The sequence below is a fragment of the Sinohyriopsis cumingii genome, chromosome 5, assembly GCF_028554795.1.
Source record: "Sinohyriopsis cumingii isolate HCF-2022 chromosome 5, ASM2855479v2, whole genome shotgun sequence".
Classification (NCBI taxonomy): Eukaryota; Metazoa; Mollusca; class Bivalvia; order Unionida; family Unionidae; genus Sinohyriopsis; species Sinohyriopsis cumingii.
In genome coordinates, this window is record NC_142965.1 from 129,925,100 (window position 1) to 129,939,580 (window position 14,481).

Here is a 14,481-nt window from a genome sequence, read left to right on the forward strand (position 1 = left end):
CTATTGCGTCGAACTTGTCCGCTGTGTCATCTACCCACAGCACACAGGCATTGAGATGACTTGACTTGGCATCTGTTCCGTACGTCAAGAGATTTTCCAGGTAGGCACGGTAAGGGTATGTATCCATGCTGCTGCTGACCAGTTTGTTATTCAAGTACAAATCCACTGAGCTGAACAAGGAATGCATGAAATTGTTGACGGGAGCTATATTATCATCGTCTTCTACTCCTTTATCATCCTTTTTTGAAACTTGGACTTTCAAGTACAAGTAACTGCTATTCAGATCGATGTAATCTTCGGGCTGTCCTTTGATTTCAAACTCGATGGGAGCGGAATCGGTCAGTGAGGAGACGGGATGAAATTCCACCCATTGGGATTCTTGCATGGTCATCATCGTGGGGGGCATGGCAAACAGATCCAGTTCCGTCTTGGAACAGGCGCAAGACTCTCGGTGCATCATTTTGTTTTGTGTTTCAATAATCGAAAACGTCTAAGTCTCGAACGGTTCTTCTTTTCTTGGCCTTTCTCGCTTGAAGTCTGGTGAAAGGGTGTTTTCTTCTTCGTCGTCTCTTTCTGCCTTGTCCTTGCTGAATGCTTGACTCGGTAGCGTGCAGGGCATTTATAGGTGTGTCTCGTCGGCCTAAAATGTCTTTGCCCGTTTGCAGCAAGACATTTTTGCCAGCCCTCGTGAAGGCTTCTTTAGGGTTTTGTTTGTCGATGACGACATTTTGGAGAAATTCTTTGCCTTGCGTCAGTGCCGCATCTTTCAAGGCGTGCAATCCGCGTGTCACCATCGGTTTCAACACCGGGGCCACCGAACGAAAGGCCGATTTTAACATGTCTCCTAAACCGTGTCCTCGCTGTCGAGCCACCCCTCGGTACACTGGATACATGACTTACGAGTCGTGAGAGAACCGTTTTCGAAAATGGAGTTTCACCGTGACTTTTCCTTTGGTGAATGGAATATTTTGTCCCAAATCTCCTTTTATAGTAATGTTGACAGTGTCCAAATACGACTTACTGACCGGCAAATAGTGAGGATGGACAAATTCGCGGTGGACGTGGTAAGTGTTTCCACCTTCCTCGTCAGCGATTGTGGCAGAATCCACTTTGAAAGGACTGACACGCAGTAACGGTACGGAGGTGTGTCCCACCACGTTGTATTCCACCACATCGGAGTACACAAAGATCAAATTCAGTCCTTGGTCCAGTTCTACCGGGCTATTAAAATACTGGCCAAAAGTCACGTTGTCGTAAATGATTGGTAATTCGGGTTTTTGTTTTTGTTCTAAGCTCTTCCTCAGCTCCATGTTACCGCCCAACATGTCAAACAATTCAGGACAAAATTTAATGGACACGATTTTACTTCGCTCAAATTTCATCAAGAAGCGATGAGCTACTTTGTGGTACTCCATGGTGACACTTTTGTTCTTGACAATCTCAAAAGCTTTCCCAAACACGCCATTAAACCTGGAGGCTATGGCGCTGACCAAATGATGACCACTGAAATAATAGCCTGGGGAAATGAACAAGTGGTAGGTCCACGTTTTAGTTTTCTCATCATAGGTTTTATTGTCATATTTGACATTCTTATCCAAGTACTCTTGCAATGGCTCGTCATGAACTTCCACCTCAAAAGTATTTTGCTGGGCAATGACATTGTGGACTTGGGTTGGGTGAATCATTTCCACTAAAGCCACTTCCCAATGGGCTTCGTGATCTAAGGGGATGGCTTGAGGTAATTTGGCCGTGTAACAGCACAACGTGTTGTGGGGAAACACCTCCATGGAACTGTCACTGGGTAAGGTTAAGTAAAATTGGTTTTGGTGACTCATAATTCCAGAGTTCTGTGGCTGTCCGAGGGGATATTACTGGATGTCAGAGGCGTGTCTCCGCCCAAAATGGGGTTCTGATTGTGGTTGTTGTTGGAGTGGTGACTGGCACTGGACACAACGTTCCCGTTCGAGGAGAATTTCAGGGAGGGATTGGGAAGCAGGTAACCGATGCAACTGCTCAATAAAATGGTCCACAATTTTTTGTCTCCTTGTTGCAAACTCAAATTGGCGATGGCTGCCCCGATGACACAATACACCACGAAGATTTGGCAGAAAAAGACGATTTGCGTTTTAGGCACACGTTCTCCACACCACACCCACAAGGGTTGTTTTTGTAAATCTTGCACAGAAGAACTAGGGGAAGAAGGACTGGTCGACGTAGCTGCGTCTGCTGTGTGAAAGGGCATGATGGTCACTTCTTCTTTTTATAGTCGATGACTTGCGAAGCGTCGATCCAAGAATCGAAACTGGGTGGATATCCTTTCCAACGTACTTTGACTTCTTTGACACGTCGTTTGCCCACTTTACGGGTTCTGCGTTCGAGAATGCTTTCGATGTCGTACACGTCGTCTTCTTTTTTGGTGACACGTTGTAACTCGGGCAAATAAAACGTTCCTTTGAGTACTTCTCCGTTCATGTCTTCCAATTTATAGACGGCAGGATGACGGCCATGCACTCGTCCAGTGACGCGAAACAATTCGGTCGTCCAGTTAGGTAAGTAACCTTTGTCGAAAGTGCGTTTGGTTTTGCCAATGCGCACCCAATCTCCTACGGTCAACTCTCCACTTTTCTTGGGGACAGCCCTCGTCGGGGACGTACCGAACAGACGCTCAAACACCAGCACTTCGTTGTCGGGAGTCACGTCTTGCGGGGCACGTCCGATGCTTCGATGGTAAGATTGGTTGTACGCTTGCACCAGGTGCGGTAAGATGTCGATGTACTTCAGAGTGTGGTGATGCGTAAAATATTTCCACATGCGTTCTTTCAAAGTGCGTTGAAAACGTTCCACGATGCTGGCTTTGGTTTCGGGATTCTCGGTGGTAAAAAAATGAATGTCACGTTTCTTTAATTCTTTTTGAAAAGCTTGGTTCAGAAATTCGGTGCCTTTGTCCGTTTGCCATCGAAGAGGGCGACGACCGCTTTGTTTCAACACCCGTTGCAGGGCTCGCACTAACTCGCTGCTCGATTTGGAAGTCAAGGGCACGACCCAGGCAAATTTGGAAAAGACGTCGATGACACAAAACAAATATTTGTAACCACGATTGTAGCTGGCCAAATGAGAGACATCGGCTAAATCGGCTTGCCATTGATGATCGATGCCTTCCACTCGGGTGCGACTTCTGGCAAACTTGCGTCGAATGGGTTTGTGTAAAGTGTAGGTAGCTTGTTCTTGTAACCATCGTTGCACTTGAGGTAAACGGAGACTTTTCAGTCGCGTTTTGGCAGCACGATACAATTTTTGAACTCCTGCGTAACCTGCAGGATGCGAGGGATCGTAGTAAATGCTGGCTAAGACTTTTTCCATTTTTTTGTGTTGATTGGTGTCTTAATAAGGCACCCACTCTTGGAAGAGGCTACTCTTTTTCTCTTGGGGAATTTTCTTGGATTGCAAGGCTTTGCGTGTGCGACCGGCAATAGGTGTCGAAGAGGAGGATGTCTGAGCAGGGGATATCGGTTCTTGTTTCACTTCTGTCTTCACTTTCTTTTTCTCTTGTGATGAAGAAGGGGTGGCCATCATCTTTTTAATCCATCCAATTCTGGAGGTAGGTGGTGTTGTTAACTTGCGTACTTTTTCTGGTGGAGTTTGAAACCCTTCTTCTTCTTCTTCTTTTCCTTTTTCTGTCTTGACCACTGGTACCGGTACTGGTACTGGTGATGGTGCTGGACTTTTCATCAAGGTCTTAAAATCTTTCAAAGTGGGTAGAGCTGTTTCGTCTAAAGCTTTCTGGTGAAAGAGTTGTATTCGTTGCAAGAGTTGACCGTACTTTTGCGATTTTTCTGTTTCGGACAAATCTTGACGATCCATCAAGGATTGCAATTCGTGTTGTAACTGGGACATCTCGCTCAAATTGGGATTGGGAGGTAAATGCGGGGTGCATTGTTCTTGACAACGATGGTATTCCATCCATCGTTTGTAAGGCACTAAAGCTAGTTTTCGTCCTTCCATGGGGTTGTCAGGGGTCGATTCTGAGATTTTGGGACTTCCGAGGGCCTTTTTATCTTGCTCCCATCAGTCCTCCCAACATGGTTCCCAAGACTACTTTCAGTATGGGACCTAACAAGAGGGGCAAAATGCCTCCACGTTGCACTAACATCTTCTTTTTTTGACGAATGGGAATTTTCTTTCGAACCATTTGGCGAAGAACGTGACGATGTTTGCTTAAGCATTGTTTCTGGTGTTTGGACAAAGGGATCGTGCCTTTCAAAACGTTCAAACAACATTCGCACACGGTATCGATGACCTCTTTGGAGGCTGTTTGAATGAGTTTTTTTCGTAGGGGTGGAGAAGCTTTGGACAGGACAGATAACATGTCCCCATGTTTGGCTAAACGTGGTGGCAGTCCTTTCCTTTTCTTTCCTTGGGGTTTTCTGGAGGGTGACATCTTTGAGTCTTCAGGAGCACCGAAAAAACACTGATACCCTACTTGGTCACAGGTCTTTTTTATACTGGAACGCGTCGCCACTGATTGTCTTTACGTCGTATCAACTTCATGACAGGCATGACACGTCGTGCAGGGGTACGCAACGGACTAAATCGAGCCAGTTCTTGCTTGGACAAATCCAGTAAACTTTGTAACATGCCCGATCTTTCATGGACTTTGATTTGGGAGAAGGTACTTTGTGAGCAGCAGCCACTGCCGCTAAATTGGAAGGTCCTGCCACTGGGGAAGTTCTTTTGGGGGTCATCAACGGAGAAGTTCTTGGTGTGATCAACGTCTCCAAGTACTCTTCAGTTCCTGGTGACATCAACGGAGAAGTGGACAAACGTGAGGCTGCCGGAGACGCTGTGGCAGGTCGTGGCTTGCGAGTGTAAGGTTGCGTCCTGGCCGAAGTGCCTCTCTTGCGACTAGTTTTCTTCTTCTGTGGACTTTTCTTTTTCTGGGGACTTTTTCTCTGTTTCTTTTTCTTGGGGCTTCTTTTCTTTTTCCGGGGTGGTGTCTGGTAAGAGGAGGGTCCCGCCACTGGAGAAGTTATTCTTCTTGGGGACCTGGTCTTTTTCTTTTTCTTCTTGGGGCTTCGTTGAACTTTTGTCTTGGGGATAACTTTGGGGGCATTAGGATCCCATCTTAAGAGTGAGCGAATGATGACCCCTCCTAGAGTACCGCTCCCTCCAGGTTTCAAAATGATTTGTTTTTTGGTTTGAGTGTCGATGCGGGGATCGGCCAGTTGGACCAAAGCGACTTTGTTTCGATCGAAAAAGCGTTGGGTTTGATGAGGAATCTGAATGATTCCTTGGAGTAATTGACGTGCCGTCACCGTGAACCATCGTAAGACTTCTTTGAGACTAGCTTCTAAGACACGGGCTCGTGTTTGTGGATCTTTTTCTCGACTGATGCCATACAAGGCACGAATCAATTTGACGGGAAGATGCGACTGAAGGGACGTCATGTTCACACTGTGTGAGACAGACGAAAAAGGGTCTGAGGTTTTTATAGATTTTTTCATGGGGAGTGAAATGAAGTCGAGGACGGAGACGTGTACAGGACAGGCCCTCCGTCTTGGCACCAGTGGTGAAACAAGTGGGTACGAAATCGCAAATCCTCGGGAGTCGTAGGTTTCAAATCGACGAGTAAATAGGCGTGTGGCGTTTGAGTGGCATCGTCGTACGCCTGAGTCAGCCAAGGCGTTCCTAACTGTTTGGCTAAGACTTGCACTTGCGATTTATCTCGAGGGCTTTTAAACAAGACCACGTAATGCGCATTGAGACTGATGGTGCGATGGGCTTTACTTTGTTGAAACAAATTTTGGGTGATGTAAACGACACTGGCATTACGGTGATGCCCTTTGCGCGTGAACCACAGTTTAATTTCTTCTTCGTCTTCTCCTAACATGTCGTCGAAAATGACCAAATTGGTTTGACGGGAGTCAGAGACGATGCCGTCGTCTTCTTTAGGAATGCCTTCCACAAACACGATGCAATCGCCTTGACTTTCTCGCAAGAGGCTGTACGCCGATTGCCACTCTTTGTAACACCACACGATCCGTTGAGGGGGCCGATCGATCAAATGATGTTTATGTTCGATCAAACGTTTGACGAATTCGGTTTTGCCTGAACCGCTAGGTCCAGCAATGAGCATGTTAAAGGGATGACGAAGATACAAAGCCTCCCAACTGGCACGATCTAAGTGTTCGTCGATGACTTTGACAGTAGAGGAAGAGGGAGCAGAGACAGTAGAGGTAGCCATGGTGTGAGAAATGTCACTTGTGACACGAAAAACAAACAAGACAAGAGTTTATATACTTTTTCAGAACACGTTTATTGAATGTTTTTTTTCAAACATGAATACGAAAGACAAAAATACATAAAAGCCAAAGGCTTAAGTACAAGGATAAAAGGCACATGATAACGATGAACGTGGAATAAACACAAGTGTCTGTACAACAACCACATGTTTTGGGTAATGTTCTAACCAGTTCAACAGGGGGTAAGGTCACACAAGTGTCCTCCCGAAAGGGTCTTTCAGGTCTGTCCAGGACAGTCCTGTCCTGGGTGACGGGTTCTTCTGGCACCGTCACTAACACGGGTTGAAAAGTAACTTTTTTCCTTGAACAACTCTCGTGCATACTGGGCCACTTCTTGGGTCCAAGCCTCAAAATCCCATTCTTTCCAGGCAATGGGGATGTAAGTCACAAGCTACACACACATCGTCATACACGTCTTGGGTAGCTAAAAGTTGACGAATCTTTTTTTCCTGTTGAGGTCGAGAAGTATCCAGATGAAAACGCAAGGCTTTGAGCAAAAGGAGTTTTTCGTGACCATTTAAGGCCATGGAGGTGGTAAGTACTGATCGTAAAGAGTCCACAAAGAATCGGCTGGTAAACGAAATCCCAAAAAACAAGTCACTAAGACACACACCACTTGTCGTCCCAAATTGAACGGATACAGTTCTTGTAATAATTGATGGTAATGATCCACGGTTTGAATATGGTCATTGAGTTCCTTCCACGGAATCTGTTGAATGATATGTGACATAATCCGTGGCATGGCAACTTGATTTTATAGTGTCTTTGTTTCGGAAGCAATAAAGGTAATTTCTAACCAAACACGTTCGTTCTCCAGTAGGGAATTTAAATGTTTCATACTGTAACTGAAACGCCAGAGTTTGTCTAGATGTTTCGTCTTTTTCTAAGCAGATTCCATGTAACAAATGTTGGTAATCCTTTAACTCGTCTTCCTCAATACGTTGCAGTAAGTGAATCTCCAAGTAACCAAAATTACGAACGTCTGACCCATCATCATTCATATACTGAAAGTATTCAACAAGGTCTGACCAGTGAAAAAATTTCTGACGAATCAGTCCTCTTATACCATTCAGGTACCAGTGGTTAAAGATCTGGTGACGTAACGGATGCAATTGTTCTTTACGTTTCACTTGTATTTTCACCAACTCTCGATAAATCCTTTCTCTCAACTCCTCAGGCAAGCCCAAAATGTTCTCTTGTAAAGTATCCATAAGTATATACACTGTTTTTGGAATCGCTGGGTGGTAGCCAATAGCCTCGTTTAACTTTGTGCCTAATGTAATATCCACTCATAATCAGTCTTCTTGTACTTTGGAACATAGCATAATTTAAAAACGGATCAATCACTTTGAGTTTGCGTTTCACTTGTATTTTGATCAGTTCTCGGTAAATGCGTTCTCTCAACTCCACAGGCAAAGCACGAATGTTCTCTAGCAAAGTATCCATGAATAGGTCATACTAAATCCTCTTTGGTCTGACACAAGAAATGTACTCTTTGCACAAACATGGTTTCACTTCAGTGTCGAATTTAAATCGTTGAGTCACTAATCTACACATTACAATTCGTTCAGAAGTTTCCTCTTTCACCAAGTTGACATTGTGTTCAAGATGTTGGTAATTCGTTAACTCTTCCTCTGGAATTCGATGCAGTACGTTTACAATGATGTAACTACAATCGTCCATACCAAACCAATCCTTTTTAAAACTAGAGGATCGTTGATCAATGTCTGTCCAATGGAACACTTTCAATTGAATCAATCCTTGTATAGCCTTCAGGTACCAGTGGTTCAAACACCGGTGACGTATCGGATGCAATTGTTCTTTACGTTTCACTTGTATTTTGACCAGCTCTCGATAAATGTGTTCTCTCAACTCCACAGGCAAAGCACGAATGTTCTCTTGTAAAGTATCCATGAACAGATTATTATGGTAAAAAGTTACTTCAATGTCTCGGTCCCACTAAAGGTAAGTAATGACAATTCGGTGACCATCGAGCATGTTCTACGTAGGCCGAATCTTGCGGTTCCCAGTGGTGAAGTGACACACTGCAACTGAAGCACTTGACTTTATCTCCTTCGCCCAAGTAGAAAAATCCGGCTCTGGCTAATTCTTCAGGGGTCGGTCCTCCCAGATACTTTGGCCATTTTCCTTTGAACGATTGAAGACGATTTTCAAAGTCGCAGTATTCCGACGAACGCACAGGAAACGAATATTCGTTTTTCACAGGTTCGTTTCGATGAGGGTTGAGTGAAATGGGCAGGAGTTTGCTCAGGGCTGGATGACATCCGTAGGGGGGTAGACGTGAAGGTGAACATTCCCCTTTAAAACGAAACCCAGTAAAATGTCCAAGAGGACGAGCGGCATCGCTTTCGCATCCCTCAGGTTTGACACGGACAGCATCACTTTCCATGACAGGGGTAGGGACACTAAAGTTCCCATGATGCTTTACGCCATCGCTCAGGTCACAACGTACAGCATCGTATCCATCACAAGGCTCACAATCGCATTCCACTTCCGAAGCCCCACACTTGAATTGTGCCTTTCTAAACAACTTGTTTTGTGTTTCTCTGAAAGCATTCATCTTGTTCGCTCGGTCTTGGTAGTCACAATGAACTATCGATCTTGACCATAGCCCCTTTTTATACTAGTCGCAATGCAGTCTCCAGCTTGTACATCTTTCCTTTTTTACGTTTTTTATGACTTGTTTCGGAAGGTACCGTCTCTAAAGTACCGTCAACATTGTACCGTAGTGTGATGGGTGGAAAGGCCATAGAAAGGTAAGGGCAGTGCGGAGACCATCGAGTATGTTCCAGAATAGCTGAATCTTTATAGATACATAGATCCATTCGTAACTTCAGTCCGCAAGCGAAACACTGTACCTCGTATCCCAATCCTGACTCAGGTCCCAAGTAGACAAATCCTGTTCTAGCTAAAACATGCGAAGAAGGTAATCCTTCCCTATCCGTAGGCCATTTCTGAAACGTGTTCAATCGACGGGCACAATCACAATAGTCAGGTAAGAAGACTGGAAAATGGTAGGGTTTGAACTTGGAGTTCTCATCGGGTTTCTCACTCGATTCTTGCTGTGGCGAAGTCATCTTTCTGGTGGGTGGCTATCCTCTTACAACCAATGTTTTATACCAACATGTCCATACGGTAAGGTGAAATGATTGGGAAGTCGAACTCGCTTCTGGTATACGATTTGATAGACTTTTTCCAAGGGTTGACTGACGATGTGGTGAGTGGGTAAACGTACAATTTTGTTCGGTTGGTAGGTGGTCACTTTAAAGTTTCCATCCTCTCCCGATTGCAAGGCTTCTTTCAATACCCCAAAGTTGACCACTCGACTGGTACGATAATTCAGAGTCAGTCCTTTCACTTTGCACGTCGTGTGCACTTCTCCTTGTTTGTCCCGGTATTCGTAACCGTAATTTTTGGGACCGCCACTGACGAAACTTAGAATCTTGTCGTCGGGATGCTCGTCTGTCCAGGCTCCTAAACGGTCTCCTTCGATGTTAGGGTGATGTTGAATCGGGTGATGGATGTAAATGCAACTGTCCGTGTCAAAGTACAGGACGCGTTCTTCTAACAGTTCTAAAGCTTCGTACAATTTCAATCGAGCATGAGCTGTCACGTAAGCCGCAATGATGACATTTCCAAAAGGGTCGTCTTGTACAAAGTCCAGATCTTCTTCGTAATTGACCAAGATTAAATTCTCTCGAACGACGTCCACGTGTTTCATGTATTTGGTTTTGTCGTGAATCATCTGGAAGTAGCGGGAAGGTTCTGTCAAATATTCCGTCTTGGGTAAACACGGTCGTTGTGCCATTTTACCCCACAAGCAATTTAACATCACTTTGGCAAACGATCGCTTGCCTTCGTTTTTCTCGATGTGGTCTAAAGTGATGCCTTCTTGTTCGTAGTATTTCTCTTTGAATTTTATTTGGTCTTCGGGAGTGTGACACCAGGAAGGATAGCCGCTGGCTTCTTGCTTCAGTTTCAAAAAGGCATCCACGTAGTCTGCGAAAATGCCTTTCTGACTGGGATCACCCTTGCGGTACTGTTGTGTCTTGGGAAAGTGGCAAATTTCGTACACTTCTAACAGTTGGTATCCCATGTCCAGAGCTTTGAACAATTCTACGCTGACCCAGGTTCCCGTCAAGGCCCGTTCTTCCTGGCTGTGCTGACAAGGTTGATCTTGGTTGCACGTTTCGGCACAAGTACGGCACAAGGGAAACATCAATTTGCCTTGACAATGGTGAGGTAAGACGGGATGGTATAGGTTCGTGGGAGGCAAAACTTTGCACTTGATCAAGCCTTCGTATTGTCGAATGTTTTTCAGGTCGATGTGTTCCGTGAACAATTGCGGGTGCCCTACAGGAAAGCGACAATATTTGCACACGTAGGGATACAGCGAACACACGTCCAAGTATTTGATTTCTTCTCCTTTCTCTTCGTCGGCTTGGTACAGCAAACAGGTGGCATTGGTCCTTCCTCCGTACAAACTATCCCTCGGGTTCAGCGGGTCCATGAACTGGTAACTTTCCACGAGGCGTTTAAACTCGGGATCGGTTTTCAAACGGTGATCGTACTCGTGTTCCCACATTTCCACCACTTGGTATCCTTGCTGTTCTAACTTTAGGCGTCGCTGACAAGTGTCCTGGTACAAGTCTTCCATGGTTCGTTGTAAAAACTGATTTTTAGTGCCACGGTCAGGGTAACAGACGGGACATCCGTGAAATAAGCAACCGTTAAACTCATACACGATCTTGGGGTTTTCTAAGTCCCAGCCATCGACCGAATACGTTCCGATGGTCTTTTCGCCCCCTCCGTTGCGAGCATGCTGAATCCACTTGTCTTCCTTGTCGCACAAGTAATGTATCCAACGTAGGGCTTTGACCGAGTATTGACGCTTGACAAAGTGGGTCGTTTGAGGACTGATGACAGCCACGGTGTTTTCAGGCATGAATCGTTGTCGATACACTAAGGAACACGCTTTGGCAATGGTGCAAGCTTCTTTCAAAGGATCGACCCCTCCGTGTTCCATGAACAGTTCTCGAAATTTTCCACAGCAACGTCGTAAAATGTCCACGTCGGAACGACAATACTTTAACATTTCTTCCTGAAAGTCGAAGGGGTCAGAGGCGTGAGCCTGGTACCAAGCGTAGAAAGCTTCTCGTTGTTCGGTACGCATGTTGTCGGGGTCGTAATAGTGAGCCTCTGGTAAATGGGGTAGAACGACGTGTTGATTGGCTTCCGTATTGAAAAAGTGTGGAAAGTACCCTTTAGCCATTTCTGTCATTCCAAACGTTTTAGGCATTCGACTCAAAGGCATGGCCAAATAGCTCATCGAATCTTTAAACTGTACTTGTCCCACTTGCATGAAAATGATTTTGGCTCCGTTCAAAGTCACTTTAGGACGTTCGGTGCCTTGTTCCGTATAGTATCTGAGAAGAAACTGTCCATCGTATCCGGAGAAATTGTGAGCCATCACCGTGGCATGACGATGACAATCTCCGTAACGTTCGATGTCCTCTTGGCTCCACGTCTTGTCGACGGGGTCTAAGACCCATTGGGCAAAATTGGCTAACGTGTTCGGTCCCCGAAAGATTTTTTCACGCCCTCCAGGAATCTTGCTGCAGTGAGGGCAATGACTGAAGATAGGTTCTTGAATGCACTTCTCGCACGCTCGATGAGCCACGCAGAAATTAGGAATGTGAATGCCGGTCTCTTGCATGCATTCGAAATCGAAAAAGATGAAATTGCCTTTCTTCTTGTGACCGTCCTCTTTCTCTGGTGGGGGTTGGTATTTTTGCACGTAACATTGGTGTTCCAAGTCCACGATGTGGTGACAAATGTGACATTTTTTCTTTCCTCGACATACGTGTGCCTTGGCAGCATTGGTACATATGACTTGTTCACACGTAGGGCACAATCTCAGGAGTTGACAAGCACATTTCTTCTGTGAACCTTGCGTTTTCAGATGTTGTTGGTAACAGGTAGGGCCGACAAACGTGCGCAGACAAGTTGAACAAGGCACTGGTTTTTCGCTCAGACAGGGTGAAGAGGCCAAACATCCTGAGCATTTCGATCCACAATGCTTGTGTTGCTCTCGATTGTTATAACCATGGTCACATTTCTCACAGTAATAACCGTATCCCAGGAATCCGGTGATACTGGTAATCGTATCGAAATGGTCATCGTGATGATAAACATGAATGTATTTTCCGTCCTTAAAGTCTTGCCCTCGAAACAACAGAGACCCGCGCACTTCTTGAGGGTGCACTTTCAAAGTGTATCGTGGAGCTAGGGCATCTTGCAATTTTTGCATCTCAGGAATGCCGCAGGGTGTGTCTTTGGACAGTCCGACTTGTTGTAACAGGAGTTTTGCTTCATTTCGTTGTTTGGCTCGATCGGATCGTTGAATAGTTTTCCAGGTTCTTTTCCATTCTACCGTGTCGTTCTTGTTGGCATAAGTTCGTCCCACCACGATGGCACGGGCTAAACACATCTGGTCATGAGGATTGTGAATTTGGACAAGGCTACGCTTAATGCTGCGAAGGTCGTTCACCAATAACATCTTTTTGCGTCCGGTCCCTTGAGGAGGAGAGACGTGGGTCATGTCCAATGTGGCTTTTCCATCGGTGATGTCAAACTGGTCATTAGATTGTTGCACGTGTTGAATCTTGTCCATGACTTTGGAAGCGGTCAATTCTGCAGGGGTGCTAAACTCGATCCAAACAGGGGATTTCAAACCGTCGTGTTGTATGGAAAGTCTCAAGCGATCGTCTTCTTTGGGTTGACATTGTCGCTTGAGTGCAGTGAGCAGAGAATCCCACACTCCGGTGATGAACCCTTCTGCTTTCTCTAACGGTACTTCGGACTTGAAATCTTTAAACTTCACCGTGTATTTGTAAGCCGTGGTTCTAAATTTTCTAGAGGAGCGCTTTTCCGTCTCTCGAATGGAATAGTATTTTTCAGGGTTGACTAAGGTTGGTGAACTTGGTTTAGAGGTTTCAAATTCTGGTTCACTCATGTCCTCTTCAAAATCACTGGTATGAATTTGTGCCAAGATTTCAGCCCTGGTTCGAGGCGATAGGTCACGTTTCTGCCTCTTACTTTCTTCTTCTTCTTCTTTCTTCTCGAATGAATGGGATCGTTTCATCTTGAAAGCAAAAAGTCAAATGACTCAAGTTCAAACACCATGAGCTACTTTATAGTCATAGCAGACCAGCGTATATAAAAGAGTGTGTGTCTTATCCTTTCACTATTCATTTCACTCTCAAACCGAGTACAACGATGGAAGAGACTAACCAGATGGAACGTTTCGTCAGAGCTTTGCGAGGGGTCATTAGAAGATTCTCTTCAGACCAGCCTACGGACTACTCTCCTTCCTTTCGAGATAAAAGTCAAGATACTTGCTATATCTGTCAGAAGAAAGGGCATTGGTCTTCAGAGTGTCCAGACCGTCAAAAAAGAACAAAAACAGGGACTAAAAAAGACAAAAGTCAAGATACCTGTTATTATTGTAAAGAAAAAGGACATTGGTCTCCAGATTGCCCAAAAAAGAAACAAGAGGAGTCAGAAGAAAAGAGGGATTCTTCAGAAGAAGAGAGGGATTCTTCAGAAGAAGAGAGGGATTCTTCAGAGGAAGAAAGCAGACAGGTGAAGAAAAAGAAACAGGAGAAGAAAAGAAGAAGGGAAGAAAATGAGGAGGAAGAAGAGAAAAAGAGTGTGACGGTGAAGAAATTCAAAAAACAGAGAGACTAAACAAGGAGAAAGAAGAAGTCAATGAACTTTTAATTAGAGTGTTGTGAATTGTGAATTGGATTGTAACTATGGATAAAAGAATAAATGAATGATATAAGGTAAGTGTCTTTGAGTTTTGATTTTAAAATAAGAAGCTACACTCACGCACTCATACAAAGACACGTGCTATAAGGGTAAAATGGGTGGGGTTTATTTTTGAGTTATTGGCAAATTGAAATTGTATTTCTTTTCGAGAAATGTGGGTGGCCCTTAAAAGGGCCTTTTTTTTTGTTCATGGTGAAGGGGTGAGTTTAACCAATCAACTTTAACTGCCTTATGCCTTTGCCACGGCCAAGGCCTACTTCTGGACTGCGTAATGTTGATGATGATGATAATGATTGGGTTGAAATCACTAAGGGTGGTACGGTAGGCG